Here is a 14,791-nt window from a genome sequence, read left to right as displayed (position 1 = left end):
GTTGCCAAATGCAGCTTTACCTCCAGACTTAACCTCTTCCTCCAGGCAAAATAAATGCTCTGAGTAAGTCAAAGAGTCAGTATTGTAATCCTGGGAAATTGATGATGATTTGTATTCTGCAAGATAACTTTTAAACAAAAAATGGGGGGGGGACCTTTCAGCATAAACTTCTTCAGGAAAACTAGTTGTTTGGAATTTTAGTCAAGCTATGGTTGTCTGCCAGGTTTTGTGAAAAGTTGCTCTAGCAGTGGGAGTTACAAAAAATCAATATAAGCAAAAAAAAAAAGTCAAGCTTTTAAAATAAATTCCTCGTGCAGGATAAGGGTTAAAGCACTGCTAAAAAAAGAGGTTTGTTTATTTGCAGAGGATTCAGCTGCCTTGTTAAAAAGCACATAAAATATCTACATAGATATGAACAGCTGTCTCCTGCAATTTGTCTCCAAGTTCAAAGTATCTGTAATGCTCCCTTTGACTGACACAATTTAGTAAATAAGGATGAGTTTGATAGGCCTTCCCAGACAGCCACGAAGCTTAGATGCTCCAGATCCCAACATTTAAATTCACAGCTATGGGAACCAAGCATGGGAAAAAGCAGATGTGCTGAATGAGGGACTACTAAAAGCTGGGGTCACCAGGGAGCAAGCAGACATGCCATTCATTGCCATCCCTGTGAAGGAAATGCCACCTGAAGGCAGACAGGAGCACACAAAGCCCACAAAGCAGACTCCTGAAAAAATGCCTTGTTGGCCCTCTATTGGCCTAGCTTTTGGGCTCCCAGCACAAAATCAAGTGAAGAATTGACCCAAACTGCCTTCAAAATAGATGACAAGTCTGAACTTAGGATTCTGAAAAGGCTGTAGTACAAGACCAAGAGACAAGGGAGACTAAGGCCCAGCTCCTACTCTGGAAAACACAAAGTTAAGAAAGCATCAGTAAGAGACAGAAACTCAAGATTAGCCCTCAACATTCAGTTTGCAAAAGCCCAGTTCAGTGTTTGGAAATGTAGATAAGTGGCCAGGAAAAAAAGAGCTTTAAGGTTATGCCCCAAGTGTTCCTTTGCTTGTTAACTGAAAGCATAATTAGATTCTGGTATTTATATACACAGGAAGTCACGTCTGGCCATCCCTGTCATACTGCATTTCTTTTCATGATGGCGAGTCATGATTTAACCACAGTCAACAACTGAGCACCAACAGCTGCTCTCTCAGTCCTCCACAGTAGGATGGGAGAGAGAATCAGAAGGGAAAACACATGGCTTGAGATAATGACAGTTTAATAGGTAAAGCAAAAGCTTTGCACACAAGCAGAGCAAAACAAGGAATTCATTCACCATTTCCCATGGGCAGGCAGGTGTTCAGCCATCTCCAGGAGAGCAGAGCTCTGTCACGCACAGCAGTGACTCGGGAAGACAAATGCCATCCCTCTGAACATCCCACCCTTCCTCCTTCATTCCCCAGCCTGATATGCTGAGCATGAAATCACACAGTGTGGGATATCCCCATCCCAGCTGCACCCCCACCCAGCTCCTTGTGCACCCCCAGTCTGCTCACTGGTGGGGTGTCCTGGGAAGCAGAAAAGGCCTCAACTCTGCCTAAGCACTGCTCAGCAGAAACAAAAAGACCTCTGTTATCAACAGTGTTTCCACACACACACAAAACATAGCTGCATACAACCTACTGCAGAGAAAATTAACGCTATCCCAGCCAAAACCAGCACATGGAGGTTGACTGTGGTATTCAGGCAGCATTGCACAGGGACCTGTGCAGTTACATGTCACCAGAAGCAGCAGCAAGTTGCCCTTTTCCTTTTGCCTCTTTCCTTGCATCCTTTGTTGACCTGGGTGACCGCAATAAGGGCCTTCAGGATACAGAGTTCCACCATTTCCCTGAAGAAATGTTAAAACAGCAGCTTGTCTGGATTTCAAGGCAGTGAAGGAAATGGGCATTTGAAGGCCTTTCTGTGTTTATAACCTTGTGAGAAACAACTGCTCACTTTGAAAATTAAAAAAGGTTTATTAAACCTTGACAAAAATACAACAAATAACTATATAAGGAAAAAAATCGCAGCACTGGGAACTACCCTCGTGGATACCACATGGCTGGTTCATCTTCAAGATGGATGCTCAGTCTTTTATACTTTAATACCCCTGGGGGTTGCATCAGCCAGCCTGGCCCCTCCCAAAGTCTGTCAGTCAGCTCTTCTTTGCCATTTATGGGTGGAAAGGGTGGAAACTGCTTTCTTGTAACTTGATTGGAGGTCAGGTGTTGCCATGCTGCACCCCCTAAGCACCAAGCTTTTCCATTCCCACCTGCCCCATGCAAGGGACAGGTGTGCAGCCTCTTTGTACCTGTCCTAGACAACCCAGGCTGTCTGATGGCAACAATACAGGGGGGGAAAGGGAACTATGGGGAGAACAGAGGCCATCTAAACTACAATAACATAGCTGTAGATCACTAAAGCTTTTCTTAATATTCACACAATAGTTATCCCTTAATTGTGAGAGCAAATCATCTCATTATCCATCTATAACATCCTTGTTGAAGGAACAAATCAAAACAACATGGTGAAAGCTCCTGCCTTTCCCCATTGAATGACATTGAATTACATTGATCAGATTTTCAACATGTCCAAGGCACAATAAAAATCTGCATAAGACAGTTTAACTAGAGCCTCAGCCAGCAGATCTCTCATTAAATCTGAAGAATTAGAATCATTAATCCTTAAACCCACAGAATTATTCAATTTTGCCATTAGCAGAATAAGAAAAAATTTAAGCTGAGCTTCCTCACATTATGCCTACCCGGTGAAATTGTGTAATCTCAGAGTTTCCAGACCTGAAAGAGACTTAATATGCATTTTGCATTTCTACAGATGTTGCTTCAGTGTTTTTGCTTTAAGCACATAATCAGTAGATTTACCTCTCAGTTCTTTTATTTCAGAGATGTGAAAGGTTCTTATTTCCTTGAACCAGTTTCTAAATTACTCCTATCTAGAATTTCATTCCACATGTAACCTACTGTGGTGGGCTGATGCTGGCTGGATGTCAGGTGTCCACCAAAGCCGTTCTATCACTCCCCTCCTCAACTGGACAGCAGCTTCTCCCAGAGGCTGTACCTCTTGTTCCCCCTTATCAAAATTTTGTCACAACAACCCAATACACCTGCTGTTTCTATCACTGTGTTAACACCTAACTTCCATATGCCTTTTACAAATTTTGATTTATCTAAGGACAATTTATTAATGACTCTTGCATTCTCTCCTACTTAACACACACTAAGCCAAGCCAAAGGAAAATACTTAATAAAGTTTGGTGGCAAAAGTAATCACTATAAACAAACTGAAGTTTCGTGTTTATTTCTGTGATATTGTCTCAGAAAGTATTTGGCACCATGAGAGGCAACTCTCTTAAAAAATTGTAGTAATAATAAAGATTCTGTTCAGGCATTTAAAATAGTAGGAAGGTATACGGGAAATTTACACATAACAGTTTTTCTGAGGGATTTAACTGCAACTGAAAATGGCACTATCAACTGATTTTAGAAAACGGTGAATTTGTGTTATAGCTAGTCATTGTACAAAACTGCTTTATTTATCCCAGAACTATGCATAGAACTGAAAGCATATTGTGTTCAAGAATACACTGGCAGAGCATTACTGCTTCATAATTCTAATTGAAAGATAAAGCCATTTAACTTTTATAGGATAAAGGGAATTATGCTTCTGTTAATGACAAAATTTATTTTAGTAGCTATCATTTGGAAACATGTTCTAAAGTTGTTTAAAATTAATTAGTTTTGAAACTTTGTGTATGTAATTTTTCTCATGGTGATAATTTTGAAGAGCCTGCTGATATGCCATATTGGTGGTTGATGCAACTATTGTACTAATGCAACCATTGTGTAAAGAAAACACCTCTCCAATAATTTGTACTGAAAATATTGTGGCAGCTGCATTCTCACCAGCTCGGTAGTTCAGTGTGCTATCATCACAGTTATTTTCCCACTTCATTCCTGAGAAATAGGATCCAGTTTTTATCAGGCAGGAGAAGGTTCAAGTGCCAGCTAATCCTATGGATTCTTATAAAAATTCATTTTTCCATTCTCTACAGGACTATCCTCTGTGAGACTGTTCTCTCCATATAAAGCCCAAACCTCTTTGGAAGAAAACTGGCTAAAAATATTTTAACCAAAACACTTTTTCATTAGAATGCGAATTTAAGGATATTGAAGGATGCAGATATATTGCTGTTTTTTACCTGAGCTGCAGCCTGCAACGTGCTCAACATGAAGAAGAAACAAAGAGCATATTCCCTACCTATTTCCAGTGTGTCTTCTCTTTCCATGTTTCCTGTTCCTGTCTGAGCCAGCAACAAGCTGACAGTGCTGACAGCACAGGCTCTTACTGTTCAGGTGTCTCCAGAGAGAAAACAAAATAAATAGTGGCATTGAGGAAGGCAGAGAAGAATCAGATGCTGACAGTCAAGAGAGAAGAAAGCTAAAGCACAGGTCAGGGAGGTGGGCTAGTTTTGGAGCTGCCTGTTGGGTAATGTGTGAGCATGTCAAAGCAGAATCCAAACAGTGTGACGAGCAGCAGCTCTGTGTCTGAGGCAAGGCAAAAATGCCTTGGTACCTCAACCTCCGTTTCACACACTTATGAGGTAGATTTGGGGGTTGAAGAAGACCAACAGAAGAAAGGAGAAAAAGAAGGAATAATCAATTATATTTAGATGGTGCATGGAGTATCTTGGCTGCTGATTTCATTGTGGGCTTGTTTGGTTTTTAAACACGTGTGTATAGACTGATAGCAGCCCTAGATCAAACATGGCCTGACTTTTATGTAGGTATTCACATTGCTATTGCATTAATTGTATCGTGGCAGGTACTAAGACAGGGAGAACATAGTGATACTAATTACTGCAGCTTCAGGGCCCCTTGGGGTATTCTTGCTTTGTACTTTAGTCTACCACGGTTTATAATTTTCACTCCAAACAAGTTCTCTACCTGGCAGTTTTAAGCAGACTCTCTTTGTACTTCCCTATCATCATATTTAGCAGCTCTATATCATATAACATTTTACTTGTTCCTTTTATGACCAGAGGAAAATTTGTTTGCTTCTAAGATAAAGAAGGATAATAAAGCAATAAATTTTAGGTGATAGGAGGTACTAACAAACTGGCTAGCATGACATGAGAGGAAAAGCATTTCCATGAGATATAGCCAAGCTGTAAGCCAAAGTATACAATTTTATGTCTAGTGAATAAACATTTTTTAATGGTTTCTGGGTAAGTTTTGCCATTGCACTGCTTATACTTGATTTGCCAATAGCAGGATTAGTAAACCGTGTGAAATGGCTTTTTTGGACTAGAGAAAATAGATTTTATATTTTAATTTTTGTCAGTTTTACAGGAAAGAAGAGAGGTGATTGCAGTAGAGTGGTTAGATCCAGATCACAGAGCAGAGAAGTAAAGAAAATTTGGAACATAATTCTACAGCTGGAATCCAGTACATAGAGTTTTTCTGAAACTTTCTTAGACTTCTAAGAGTATTTATATATGAACCTTTTCAAAAGGAAAAAAGAAAAAGCTTTTCCTTGCATTTCTCCAAAACTAAAAGTGAATCTTCATAGAACTGATTGTTATGGAAGGCTTCCATTAGTGCTTGCTTCCAGTGGTCTTTCTGAATGCCTGTATCATTTAGTGAAAAGTAAATGGCACTATTTCATGGTTGTGGTTTTCTTTGAATCTTTTCTAACTGGTATGGAAAACAGTGTGTTGCATATTTCATCTAGGGAAGCCATGGGAATTACCAGGAGAGCACATATAAGGAAGGATGTAGTACATGTACAAATACTGCAACATCCAGAACAAGCCTTCTAACATTGCATTAGTTAATTTAATGACTTTACAACGACAGGGATGGCAGTAAAATACGTGATCCAAGGTCACATTTGTGCTTAAATTCTGAGGTAGTTCAGACCTTGAATAAATTGGGTACGCTGTATGAAAGAAAGTTCATCAACATTACAGACTTGGTGTTTAAATTGGCTGCTATTGACTATTTCAGTCCTTCTGATCCCCTGTCTACAATATAGCAAGAAAATCTTACAATTTGTAACACCTTTGCCCCTACTTGTAGGAATCATGATTTCCTCTAGATCCTTTCACCTTCAATAGTGTGGGTCATCATTATCTTATTATCTCAAGTGAGTTCTAGGAAATGCTTGTCCCTGTTTTGAACAAGGCAACGTCCTTCTTCTGCCTCTGTCACTGTCACCAGCACCACCACCAGTATGAGAGGAGATCCAGTTAAAAAGAGATGACCTGATGTTCCCCAGGAGGCTGAGTCTGTTTTTTGGGGGAACAAATGTATCCCTACAGTTGCCATCTACTGCTGGAAAAGTAATTAAACTCTCTACTAAATAAAGTAGTATTTTCAATTAATATTTCAATGTATTTCTGGGTAATATTCATGTTGATTTGTACTAATGTTATTTATTAATTCCTTAAAGTTAATAAGATCAGTAGATGAGATTAATTGCCGTTTTCAGTTTCAGCCTTCAACCCTTGTAGGGATACAGCTGCTGCTGGAGCATGACTGAGTGTAATCCCCTATTAATACAGCCTCCCTTTCAGCTACTTCATTATCACCCTGTGCATTACAAATTTTTACAAGTTATAGAATGTGGAAAGTACCTTATCTATCGAATTAGAAAATACCTCATTAACAGGAGTCAGAAGATTGTACAGAAGCCTTCTCTGGCCCATTCACTAGAATAAGGATCAATATAGGATTTCCAATCCCAAAATATTGTGAGAAGAAAAATTATAGAGTCTCCAGAGCTAACAATTCCTCCTCTTTACTCAGCAGGTTTTTACAAGGAAGGCAGGAAAAGAAGACAGGACAACTACAGAGCATCAAGATGAGCCAGACACCTCAGAGGCATCATTTAGACTGCGACTTCACAGATGAGTTTGTCAAAACACAGTACAGCTTTCAGGTTAAAGAGCTCCCTTTAGTAGCTGCAGTGTGATGTAAAAATGCCACTTGATAATTTAAATATGAGTAGCAATGCCCATTAAGAAATTTATATCTTGAAAGCTGACATGGTCTAGCCTCAGTAGAAATTCTTAGAAACTATTATTTTGCTGAAGAATACATTTTTTTAATGTGTTCTTTGGAGGGACTGCTTCACACAGTTCCATAGATGCTTTGGAGAATACTGATTATAACTAGCAAATTGACAGATGTGCCTTAACAGGTATTCAGAGGGGTCATTATGATTGGTCTGTTCTTTCTTGCTTCTCTGGATGACAATGATGCGTGTGCTTGAATAGAATTACTCTGCTCTACATTAAAACACCCTTACCTGCCTGACAACCTTAATAAAGTTCCTATTTAATCAGTAGGGAAGAACTCTAGATAAATTCAGAAAGCACAGCAAGGACTGGCTTCTTAAATTTTGGCTTCTATGGTGGTACTGTAGATGTACTGTAGACAGAGAGCCAATTTAGTATTGGTTTGTAGATTAATTAAGCAATACAGGCTTCCACAGCATCATTATGCACTTTTATGTTCACAGCTTTTAGTTCATCAATATGCAAGAACTTTGATCTTTAAGTACATGATGCAAAAATGTTGCCTGATTGCTCTGCATTAAGAGGAAAATTTTCTCTCCCATTACCAGGTTCACTTAACAGCAAAAGCTTTTTTCTGAAAGGATTTAGTTTATTTGCAGAATGAGATATTTCTTCTGTAGTTGGAGCAAACCGGGACAAAAATTATGTTGACTATACAGACCTCTTTAGACTTTCTGGAACCAAATAATAAGACAATTGCCAAGGAGCTATTGTGCACATTACACAGTCCTATGAAAAAAGCAAGTATACAGGGCAATAGGAAGAAACAGAATAGGATTTAATACAAGCAAAAGTTTTAGTGGCTTTGTTTCACTTTCAAGAATGTGAATTGAACTTTTTCCAAAATGCATTGGGATCTATGGATACAGAAAGAGCCTTGGCATAACAGGTGACTGCACAAGATACAAAGCTAGGCAGACTGAGCTGTCCCATGTATGTGCTGTCTAATCCAATGTCTGCTAAGGAACATTGCAGATTTCCTTTTGATACTGTGATCATACCAAATGTGTTTTATTACAACTCAAGGAAAGTAATTTCCTTAAACAAAATTAATAAGTGTTTACAACCATTAAAAGAAATGCATGCAGCATTTTCCCTTTACTTCTTTTTCATAGATTTCTTGTCTTTCTGGGTTTTTAACAAAAAACAAACCCAAAAAAACCCACTATACCAATACTTGGAGAAACTTGTACGTGCATTGTAGATGCCACAGAAGAGGCCTCCTGCATTTTGCAGAAGAATATGTAGAGTAGACCAAGAGTTTTGAATGGTTATCTCTTGTTTATCATTTGTGCACTGAATCAAGACAGCAATGGGGCAGGTGGATAAATGCTCCTGTAGAACAGAGATGCTTTCCCAAGTCAGGAGCTCTGGTACCCAGCCTCTACATAAATGCTCTTTATTTTCTAAGTCAACACTCTGCAGTAGCTGAGAAGCACTGTAGAGATGAAACGCTTTTTTAGACATGAAATCTCTTAGAGATGTGAACTATTTGCCAGAATGACACATGGCTAACATTCTGGAGACTGAGAGAAATTTACTAGTACAGAGTCCCAATTGGTTTTTTGTGCCTAGTACATTAGCTCAAATGTCACTAATATAAGTAAGTGAAATCTGTCCTGGTAGTACTGTTTATTTTGCAGAATTCTAGCTTTTTTTCATTTAAAAATAAAAACCACATAGATTTTGTAGGTATGAGAATGTATCCTATTCAGTCATGAGACTTGTTTCATAAACTAAATCTGGAGACAGTGTATAACAGTGGATCTGAGAGAAGAGTCTCTCTTTAAAGACTCCAAGTCTGGAACCCATTTATGACTTCAAGGGGCAGTAAACTTGCATATAACTCTTTCACTAAGGGATAACAAGCTGTTTCTGTTAAAATCCATTTTAGGGAGGGAATAAACTGTGTTGCAGCAGAGGAAAAGCAGAGGTAACAGGAGAAGAGAGAAGAAACAGGAAAGAGAGATGCAAAGAGAATAGAAGAAATGAGGAATGATCTAACTCCATTAAGACAACGTTGGCCATAATGAAGAAATACCTGAGGTTTTGGCTGTAATGGTCAAAGGATAGAGGAGTGTTCCATATAACACCTTACAAAAGGAAGGCCCTGTAAAACCATGGCTCAGTCCTGTTACTTCAGCTAAGTAGAAAAGGACTATGGGAAAGTGGCTCAGCTGAATTAGAGGTAGAAAAACAAGTTATATAACCATAGCACGTTCACATGGTGGTGTATGGTGGCTGGTTGAATTATGTTTGTTATGATTTAAGACTATGTAGCTGATAACCAACTAACTGCTTTAAAAGGCCTGGTTTTTGCAATAAAGTGCCTCTCCTCTGCACTGCCTGGGGACTCTGCCTTGCTTTTATTCACACAGAAGAAAGGTAAGATTTGTAGGTGTTATCACTACTAATGACTTGTAACAGTCTTTTTAACAAATCTTTTTACATTTGCCTACCAATATGGCCTCTGGTACTGACAACCACCAAGGTTTTATGTCAGAAAGTTCTGTTGTCTTGGGTTTGTGCTTATTTGCTTTCATTTGTTGAAAGTATATTAAGGAAATATTCACTCCTATTTTTTCAGGATTTCATGGAAAATCCTTTAATCTAAGTCCCTCAAACTTTTCATTTGCCTGTGAAAAACTTACCATTGCATGCAGGAGAAAACATAATTGAAAATTAACTTTCTTTTTTGATGAGTGATTTTAATACACATAATATTATGTTGAACATAACAGTATTTTTCAAGCAAAAAGATTAAAATATGAACTACTAACTTCACTGAATGGAATTATTTTCTACCTTAAAGAACTGCCCTGGATCACAATAACTTCTTATTGCCTAACTGCTGAACTAATTTGTAATGATTTCCTGCCACTACCTCAGAAGAGAAAACTTTATTGAGCAAAGGGAATCACACTAAATATACCCTGAGTCCTGTAATAGGGATTCTGCTGGCAGGAGCTGCACTGCAGCTTTCTGAAGTCTCCTACAGTAAATACAGCAGATGAAGTAACACCTGCTGAAGAGTATTTCAAAGAATGACCAGATATGCCTCCAAGATGCTGTCCCCACTGAGCACAGGGAACAAACTCAGACAGATGCATTGATCTCCCAACAAGACTGAATCCATCAGGCAGCCCCCACTTTTCTCAGTGTTACCCCAAAAACAGGTTACTCAGCACCACTTCTCCAGTAGAGGCAAATGATATTCTAAGGCCCAGCCACCCTCCAAAGCTACTGAGGGTCAGAGCCATCTTTATCCAGACTTTGTGGAACTTCTGAAGCCCTGGCATTCCAGAGAGGGAATGTCTACATGCCATTCATCATCCAAAAGCAAGATGTGGTACCCTCTGGATGATGTGGCAGGTTCATTGTCTAGGGAGGACAAGACTTAGAAGTGGGTTTTCCTGAGCAATTCAAGTAGAAACTTTAATGCAGAGGCCACACAAAATTATTGGTTGCTGTGGCAGAGATGCAGAGGCATCCTTTGAGGCAGGACAAGCTGCAGAGGAGGCTGCAATAGTAATCAGGGGGTACAATGAAGCAATGTCAGAGGTGCAGAACCCAAAGGATCCTGGAGTCCATCTAGGCGCAAAGTAACTTAGCAAGCTGAGCAAATCCCATCTTGCACAGAAGGAAATATTTTGTGAATTTGCTTTTGTTATGTAGTTCGGAGAGGACTTTCAGAAAATGTGTGAAGACAGCAAATAGTAGTTGGGACAAATTCCTGGAAGCAGGTAGGGATTGAAAAGTGAAGAATCTATTAGAAAAAGAGGGATGGACATGGGCAGCAAGAAAATGCTTGTCAAAAATACAGCAGAAGTAAGAGACAGCAATGTAAGGAGGGGTTGAGGTTACACATGTCAGGAACACAAGGAGTGAAAACAAAGGGAGAGAAAACAGATCTGTTTCCTGACTCTTCCTAGGGTAAGGCATAAGGCTATTGTGGCTTCTGTTGTAGTGTTTGCTAGGGCTGTGATGGCAACAGATGGCTTCATGTACTACTTGATGGTGTCTGTTGCTGAGAGGATGAGGGAAAGCGAGGTCAGAGTAGGTGCACAGGGCCTGGAAGACATTAATGATGCTCCTGCTATGAGGTGCTTCCACAGATTGTTGAGGCATTAGCAGCAACCACGACATGTCTGTATCCCAGTGTCTATGTCCAGCTGCCCAAAACTCTATTCCACTGAGACCTTGAAGGATGCAGGATCAATTTCAATGTGTGAGTGGCCTGGGTTCAGAAGTGTTTAGGACTCTTGCCAGGGTCACTTCAAGTAGACACATAATTGGGATGCAGCTACCTCAGTTTGCAGGCAGCAATTTTCAGTATACAGACACAGATTAAGCTTGTATTTTGGCCATATGGTCAGAAATCACTGTAAGGCTCCCTCTGGTTACTAATATGGTTATAGACCTGGTCCTCTTGCAGGCAACTGAGTTTATCTGGGACAGAATTAACCTCTCCATCACCTGGCTGGTTTGATCTCCTCTCTGTAGTTCTTGCATTGATCACCTGTCTATGGGTCTCCACATTCATTCTGCTGGCTCTAGCTGACTTATGTCATCACCTATGAAAAAGTGTTAGCTTGAATTTATCATCACCTTTGTCCCTTTAGAAGTTGCAAAGGGCTTAAAACATCTTAGTGACTGTGAGCCCTGCTCTGTAACTCATTGGTATCATTGGTAGAGCTTGGAGAGAAAGTGACAGCAGTGTGTGTACATACAGTGTGGTACTACAGCAGCAGTGGCAGTGGAAAGCATTGCTTTACCATCCATTATTCAAATAACATTGCAGACAAGCACTAACTAATATTTTAATTCCCCTACCTGTATTCCTGGTCATCTTCCAGTTCTGCACAAGCACCTCCAATCCAGGTTCTTGGAGTTGGAAATGCACCTGGAGTTCCTACACTATTCTAGACTATTAACAGTTATGACTTAGGAGATTTTAATTAAAATTTCATATTAATAATACCAAACACATAATGGTTTGTTACTTACTGAAGAGAATCTCACACAAGTGCAGATAGTTTTGAAAAAATGGTTTTGTAATGCTTGCATTTTCTTCCACTGAAATAGTCTTCACTTCTCCTCCACCACCAGAAATGAAGTAACCTTCAGTTTTATGCTACACAGTACATACTGGAAACATGAATGTCTTCCTCCTACAGCTCCTGATTAAATCACCCATTTCCCTCTTCTCCCCTCAGGCAGTATAAAAGATTTCCCTGTGCTCTTAGCTGGGATCCAAGAAACAAATGATAAACAGAAACACTAATATATTTGCAGATAGAATGCACGAGGTCTGGCCCTCATACTTGTCCCAAAGGAAAATGGGGCTTAAGTTGTGACTTGCACCATTGCCAGAAGACATTTCCCACCTTCAAATCTTAGGTATGGAACATGTTTAAATCACAAAATACAGAGAATTTACTGGAGGTCTCAGTAAAGAGCATTTCACAGAACATCAGGGCTCTTGTGCACCTGGAGATGGAAACTTTCACCCAAAAGTCCATCCAAAGGTGGAAAGATTGCATTGAGCTGAGGGGGAAGAGCTGGGTGATCCTTCTCCCCAGGCAGCACCCACCATCCGAGAAACTGTCCTTCCATGGGGTGGAAGGACAATGTAAAAGGAGCAATAAACCCACACTTTCTTTCAGATGTTCCTGAATTGTCTTGCAGAAGTAATTGGAACCTGGATGCAATGATACTTCTATTTGTGACCTGGAGTTCTGCCTCTGTCCAGCCAAGAATGCAGCAAATGTTTCCCATTTGCCAGCAGGGCTGGCATGCAAGTCATCTTTTCAGCTGATTTGGTTGAAGCTGTGGGTTTGGCTCTTCCTGATGCCTCTTGTGCTTGCTTCCTTTGGTGAAATTAGGGCTTCACAGGCTGAGTACATCACCTGTAGCTCCAGAATCAGCCTAATCCAGTGAACAGGACTGTACTCTCCCCTTCCCCCTTGCACACCTCCTCAGCTGCTTTGGGGGGATCCTGCTCTAAAGTTTGTGATCAGAGATGATTGAATTAAATTTCACAAGGTTTAAAAGAAACTTTGGAAATGATGGACCATTCCTGTCCTCATTAATCCATGACTCTGTTAAAATATTCAGTTCACCCACTGTTCGGTATTGGTGCCTGTCAGACCTGATGGCTCTGCTTGCTTCTCCAGATATCAAAAGAAAAAAGTAGGATACCCCGGGCACTTGTACTATCCTGCTGCCTTCAATTATATCTAGTTCTCTTTTACTTATGTAGGAAACCTCTTTGATGCACCCTTTCCATTTTGGGACACCACAAACAAGCAAAGAGCTCTTATATCCTTCCTGGAACCTGCACTACCCTTTCAAACCCTGCAGTAGACTGCAATTCATTTTCATATTTGCATCAGAATATTTGAGAACAGGGTACCTCCAGCTTTTGAGAAATATGTGAGACACTAAGTCCAGTGTGCTTCCCCATGACCTTCAAATCAAAGGTTAATCCATATTCTCAACACTCTCAGCACAGATGATAAATTTTATACCACACTTCTTGTATGAAGGACCATTTTGGTGTCTAAAATAAAATATAGCTAAATGCTCTAAATTTTCCAGTATAGAATGAGTCAAGAAAAAATTGTGTCGTTGTTCCAAGACCAATGATGCTGATGTGGGAGTTCAGAAGATTGGCTAAGAAAATTATGAGACCTAGTCATTTGAACAAATAATTATTACTTTACTTCCTGCTTGAATTTGACCTCACTTTTCAAAGGAATGGAGTCCCCAGGCTACTTGCCTGTACTGAGCTGGCAGTGTCAGAAACAAAATGAGCTGAATTTCTTAAGCCAACACAGAAAACCAAGCAAGCAGGATAAGCACTTTTATCACTACTCAATTCTGACATAGCCATCACTTCTCTGTACATTATTTTCAAAAGGGAGGGAAACCAAAACTAAGCACAATTTACTAACTTGAAACTTTAAGGGGGGAAAGAAATGTGGACTTGGGATTATATATACATACATTATACATATGTATATACATACACACACACACACATACCAATCTCCAGGCAAATGAATGATAGAAGAGAAGTTTGGAAATGAGGTGGTCAGTTACCTACTGTGCACAAAACCTCAGAGAGCCTTTTCTCCCACTATCTGTTCCCTGTCCTATCTGCTAGGGGAACAGTTACCTGATGACTTACAACAGGGGAACACATGCCAAAGCTAAATATAGCTCAGTCATAAGTGTTTATATTTGAAACATCTATGCAACTGGATACAAAACAGAGGCACTGCAGCAAAACACACACAAAACACAGAGAAACCCGTGACATGACACCAGGATCTGCAATCTGTATATGTTCTGAAAAAAAAGTAAACACTTTTTACTGTAAGAGTGATCAAACAGGTTACTCAATGAGGTTGTGAAATTGTCATCCTTGAAGATGTTCAATCTGCGGCTGGACACAGTCTCTGGCAATATGCTCTAGGTGACCCTCCCTGACCAGGTGAGTTGGATCAGATATCTCCAGATCTCTCTTTCTGCAACTTCTAATTAATTTGTTTAAGTACTAACACATGCAGTTCATTGAGAAGTAGTAGGTTCACATGTCATGTCAAGTTACACATGCACCATTTCCACTCTTCTGTGTGAAAGCACAACAGG

This window comes from Agelaius tricolor, unplaced genomic scaffold, assembly GCF_023055355.1.
Source record: "Agelaius tricolor isolate 1412-34295 unplaced genomic scaffold, bAgeTri1.0.p SCAF_3, whole genome shotgun sequence".
NCBI classification, from domain to species: Eukaryota; Metazoa; Chordata; class Aves; order Passeriformes; family Icteridae; genus Agelaius; species Agelaius tricolor.
This window is presented reverse-complemented; position numbering follows the sequence as displayed.